The sequence below is a fragment of the Chrysoperla carnea genome, unplaced genomic scaffold, assembly GCF_905475395.1.
Source record: "Chrysoperla carnea unplaced genomic scaffold, inChrCarn1.1, whole genome shotgun sequence".
NCBI lineage: Eukaryota > Metazoa > Arthropoda > Insecta > Neuroptera > Chrysopidae > Chrysoperla > Chrysoperla carnea.
The window spans coordinates 931,049-937,885 of NW_025408233.1; positions in this window are offsets into that span (position 1 = coordinate 931,049).

The following is a 6,837-nucleotide window of genomic DNA, read 5'->3' on the forward strand; positions in this document are numbered from 1 at the left end:
GGATCAAAATTTCACTCTTTTGTATAGTCCTGGCACTCTAGATTCGACATCGAAAATTTCAAAAAATTTGTTTTTTATCAAAAAATGTCAAATTATGATCATTTTTGGCTTATTTAGACTGGGACCAATCATAAAAGACCTATATATATGCATATCGACTTACCTGGATCAAAATTTCACTCTTTTGTATAGTCCTGGCACTCTAGATTCGACATCGAATATTTTCAAAAAATTTGTATTTTATCAAAAAATGTCAAATTATGATCATTTTTGGCTTATTTAGACTGGGACCAATCATAAAAGACCTATAGATATGCATATCGACTTACCTGGATCAAAATTTCACTCTTTTGTATAGTCCTAACACTCTAGATTCGACATTAAAAATTTTCAAAAAATTTGTATTTTATCAAAAAATGTCAAATTATGATCATTTTTGGCTTATTTAGACTGGGACCAATCATAAAAGACCTATTTATATGCATATCGACTTACCTGGATCAAAATTTCACTCTTTTGTATAGTCCTGGCACTCTAGATTCGACATCGAAAATTTTCAAAAAATTTGTATTTTATCAAAAAATGTCAAATTATGATCATTTTTGGCTTATTTAGACTGGGACCAATCATAAAAGACCTATATATATGCATATCGACTTACCTGGATCAAAATTTCACTCTTTTGTATAGTCCTGGCACTCTAGATTCGACATCGAAAATTTTCAAAAAATTTATATTTTATCAAAAAATGTCAAATTATGATCATTTTTGGCTTATTTAGACTGGGACCAATCATAAAAGACCTATATATATGCATATCGACTTACCTGGATCAAAATTCCACTCTTTTGTATAGTCCTGGCACTCTAGATTCGACATCGAAAATTTTCAAAAAATTTGTATTTTATCAAAAAATGTCAAATTATGATCATTTTTGGCTTATTTAGACTGGGACCAATCATAATAGACCTATTTATATGCATATCGACTTACCTGGATCAAAATTTCACTCTTTTGTATAGTCCTGGCACTCTAGATTCGACATCGAAAATTTTCAAAAAATTTGTATTTTATCAAAAAATGTCAAATTATGATCATTTTTGGCTTATTTAGACTGGTACCAATCATAAAAGACCTATATATATGCATATCGACTTACCTGGATCAAAATTTCACTCTTTTGTATAGTCCTGGCACTCTAGATTCGACATCGAAAATTTTCCAAAAATTTGTATTTTATCAAAAAATGTCAAATTATGATCATTTTTGGCTTATTTAGACTGGGACCAATCATAAAAGACCTATATATATGCATATCGACTTACCTGGATCATAATTTCACTCTTTTGTATAGTCCTGGCACTCTAGATTCGACATCGAAAATTTTCAAAAAATTTGTATTTTATCAAAAAATGTCAAATTATGATCATTTTTGGCTTATTTAGACTGGGACCAATCATAAAAGACCTATATATATGCATATCGACTTAACTGGATCAAAATTTCACTCTTTTGTATAGTCCTGGCACTCTAGATTCGACATCGAAAATTTTCAAAAAATTTGTATTTTATCAAAAAATGTCAAATTATGATCATTTTTGGCTTATTTAGACTGGGACCAATCATAAAAGACCTATATATATGCATATCGACTTACCTGGATCAAAATTTCACTCTTTTGTATAGTCCTGGCACTCTAGATTCGACATCGAAAATTTCAAAAAATTTGTTTTTTATCAAAAAATGTCAAATTATGATCATTTTTGGCTTATTTAGACTGGGACCAATCATAAAAGACCTATATATATGCATATCGACTTACCTGGATCAAAATTTCACTCTTTTGTATAGTCCTGGCACTCTAGATTCGACATCGAATATTTTCAAAAAATTTGTATTTTATCAAAAAATGTCAAATTATGATCATTTTTGGCTTATTTAGACTGGGACCAATCATAAAAGACCTATAGATATGCATATCGACTTACCTGGATCAAAATTTCACTCTTTTGTATAGTCCTAACACTCTAGATTCGACATTGAAAATTTTCAAAAAATTTGTATTTTATCAAAAAATGTCAAATTATGATCATTTTTGGCTTATTTAGACTGGGACCAATCATAAAAGACCTATTTATATGCATATCGACTTACCTGGATCAAAATTTCACTCTTTTGTATAGTCCTGGCACTCTAGATTCGACATCGAAAATTTTCAAAAAATTTGTATTTTATCAAAAAATGTCAAATTATGATCATTTTTGGCTTATTTAGACTGGGACCAATCATAAAAGACCTATATATATATGCATATCGACTTACCCGGATCAAAATTACACTCTTTTGTATAGTCCTGGCACTCTAGATTCGACATCGAAAATTTTCAAAAAATTTGTATTTTATCAAAAAATGTCAAATTATGATCATTTTTGGCTTATTTAGACTGGGACCAATCATAAAAGACCTATATATATGCAAATCGACTTACCTGGATCAAAATTTCACTCTTTTGTATAGTCCTGGCACTCTAGATTCGACATCGAAAATTTTCAAAAAATTTGTATTTTATCAAAAAATGTCAAATTATGATCATTTTTGGCTTATTTAGACTGGGACCAATCATAAAAGACCTATATATATGCATATCGACTTACCTGGATCAAAATTTCACTCTTTTGTATAGTCCTGGCACTCTAGATTCGACATCGAAAATTTTCAAAAAATTTATATTTTATCAAAAAATGTCAAATTATGATCATTTTTGGCTTATTTAGACTGGGACCAATCATAAAAGACCTATATATATGCATATCGACTTACCTGGATCAAAATTCCACTCTTTTGTATAGTCCTGGCACTCTAGATTCGACATCGAAAATTTTCAAAAAATTTGTATTTTATCAAAAAATGTCAAATTATGATCATTTTTGGCTTATTTAGACTGGGACCAATCATAATAGACCTATTTATATGCATATCGACTTACCTGGATCAAAATTTCACTCTTTTGTATAGTCCTGGCACTCTAGATTCGACATCGAAAATTTTCAAAAAATTTGTATTTTGTCAAAAAATGTCAAATTATGATCATTTTTGGCTTATTTAGACTGGTACCAATCATAAAAGACCTATATATATGCATATCGACTTACCTGGATCAAAATTTCACTCTTTTGTATAGTCCTGGCACTCTAGATTCGACATCGAAAATTTTCCAAAAAATTTGTATTTTATCAAAAAATGTCAAATTATGATCATTTTTGGCTTATTTAGACTGGGACCAATCATAATAGACCTATTTATATGCATATCGACTTACCTGGATCAAAATTTCACTCTTTTGTATAGTCCTGGCACTCTAGATTCGACATCGAAAATTTTCAAAAAATTTGTATTTTATCAAAAAATGTCAAATTATGATCATTTTTGGCTTATTTAGACTGGTACCAATCATAAAAGACCTATATATATGCATATCGACTTACCTGGATCAAAATTTCACTCTTTTGTATAGTCCTGGCACTCTAGATTCGACATCGAAAATTTTCCAAAAATTTGTATTTTATCAAAAAATGTCAAATTATGATCATTTTTGGCTTATTTAGACTGGGACCAATCATAAAAGACCTATATATATGCATATCGACTTACCTGGATCATAATTTCACTCTTTTGTATAGTCCTGGCACTCTAGATTCGACATCGAAAATTTTCAAAAAATTTGTATTTTATCAAAAAATGTCAAATTATGATCATTTTTGGCTTATTTAGACTGGTACCAATCATAAAAGACCTATATATATGCATATCGACTTACCTGGATCAAAATTTCACTCTTTTGTATAGTCCTGGCACTCTAGATTCGACATCGAAAATTTTCCAAAAATTTGTATTTTATCAAAAAATGTCAAATTATGATCATTTTTGGCTTATTTAGACTGGGACCAATCATAAAAGACCTATATATATGCATATCGACTTACCTGGATCATAATTTCACTCTTTTGTATAGTCCTGGCACTCTAGATTCGACATCGAAAATTTTAAAAAAATTTGTATTTTATCAAAAAATGTCAAATTATGATCATTTTTGGCTTATTTAGACTGGGACCAATCATAAAAGACCTATATATATGCATATCGACTTAACTGGATCAAAATTTCACTCTTTTGTATAGTCCTGGCACTCTAGATTCGACATCGAAAATTTTCAAAAAATTTGTATTTTATCAAAAAATGTCAAATTATGATCATTTTTGGCTTATTTAGACTGGGACCAATCATAAAAGACCTATATATATGCATATCGACTTACCTGGATCAAAATTTCACTCTTTTGTATAGTCCTGGCACTCTAGATTCGACATCGAAAATTTCAAAAAATTTGTTTTTTATCAAAAAATGTCAAATTATGATCATTTTTGGCTTATTTAGACTGGGACCAATCATAAAAGACCTATATATATGCATATCGACTTACCTGGATCAAAATTTCACTCTTTTGTATAGTCCTGGCACTCTAGATTCGACATCGAATATTTTCAAAAAATTTGTATTTTATCAAAAAATGTCAAATTATGATCATTTTTGGCTTATTTAGACTGGGACCAATCATAAAAGACCTATAGATATGCATATCGACTTACCTGGATCAAAATTTCACTCTTTTGTATAGTCCTAACACTCTAGATTCGACATTGAAAATTTTCAAAAAATTTGTATTTTATCAAAAAATGTCAAATTATGATCATTTTTGGCTTATTTAGACTGGGACCAATCATAAAAGACCTATTTATATGCATATCGACTTACCTGGATCAAAATTTCACTCTTTTGTATAGTCCTGGCACTCTAGATTCGACATCGAAAATTTTCAAAAAATTTGTATTTTATCAAAAAATGTCAAATTATGATCATTTTTGGCTTATTTAGACTGGGACCAATCATAAAAGACCTATATATATATGCATATCGACTTACCCGGATCAAAATTACACTCTTTTGTATAGTCCTGGCACTCTAGATTCGACATCGAAAATTTTCAAAAAATTTGTATTTTATCAAAAAATGTCAAATTATGATCATTTTTGGCTTATTTAGACTGGGACCAATCATAAAAGACCTATATATATGCAAATCGACTTACCTGGATCAAAATTTCACTCTTTTGTATAGTCCTGGCACTCTAGATTCGACATCGAAAATTTTCAAAAAATTTGTATTTTATCAAAAAATGTCAAATTATGATCATTTTTGGCTTATTTAGACTGGGACCAATCATAAAAGACCTATATATATGCATATCGACTTACCTGGATCAAAATTTCACTCTTTTGTATAGTCCTGGCACTCTAGATTCGACATCGAAAATTTTCAAAAAATTTATATTTTATCAAAAAATGTCAAATTATGATCATTTTTGGCTTATTTAGACTGGGACCAATCATAAAAGACCTATATATATGCATATCGACTTACCTGGATCAAAATTCCACTCTTTTGTATAGTCCTGGCACTCTAGATTCGACATCGAAAATTTTCAAAAAATTTGTATTTTATCAAAAAATGTCAAATTATGATCATTTTTGGCTTATTTAGACTGGGACCAATCATAATAGACCTATTTATATGCATATCGACTTACCTGGATCAAAATTTCACTCTTTTGTATAGTCCTGGCACTCTAGATTCGACATCGAAAATTTTCAAAAAATTTGTATTTTGTCAAAAAATGTCAAATTATGATCATTTTTGGCTTATTTAGACTGGTACCAATCATAAAAGACCTATATATATGCATATCGACTTACCTGGATCAAAATTTCACTCTTTTGTATAGTCCTGGCACTCTAGATTCGACATCGAAAATTTTCCAAAAATTTGTATTTTATCAAAAAATGTCAAATTATGATCATTTTTAACTTATTTAGACTGGGACCAATCATAAAAGACCTATATATATGCATATCGACTTACCTGGATCATAATTTCACTCTTTTGTATAGTCCTGGCACTCTAGATTCGACATCGAAAATTTTCAAAAAATTTGTATTTTATCAAAAAATGTCAAATTATGATCATTTTTGGCTTATTTAGACTGGGACCAATCATAAAAGACCTATATATATGCATATCGACTTACCTGGATCAAAATTTCACTCTTTTGTATAGTCCTGGCACTCTAGATTCGACATCGAAAATTTCAAAAAATTTGTTTTTTATCAAAAAATGTCAAATTATGATCATTTTTGGCTTATTTAGACTGGGACCAATCATAAAAGACCTATATATATGCATATCGACTTACCTGGATCAAAATTTCACTCTTTTGTATAGTCCTGGCACTCTAGATTCGACATCGAATATTTTCAAAAAATTTGTATTTTATCAAAAAATGTCAAATTATGATCATTTTTGGCTTATTTAGACTGGGACCAATCATAAAAGACCTATAGATATGCATATCGACTTACCTGGATCAAAATTTCACTCTTTTGTATAGTCCTAACACTCTAGATTCGACATTGAAAATTTTCAAAAAATTTGTATTTTATCAAAAAATGTCAAATTATGATCATTTTTGGCTTATTTAGACTGGGACCAATCATAAAAGACCTATTTATATGCATATCGACTTACCTGGATCAAAATTTCACTCTTTTGTATAGTCCTGGCACTCTAGATTCGACATCGAAAATTTTCAAAAAATTTGTATTTTATCAAAAAATGTCAAATTATGATCATTTTTGGCTTATTTAGACTGGGACCAATCGTAAAAGACCTATATATATATGCATATCGACTTACCCGGATCAAAATTTCACTCTTTTGTATAGT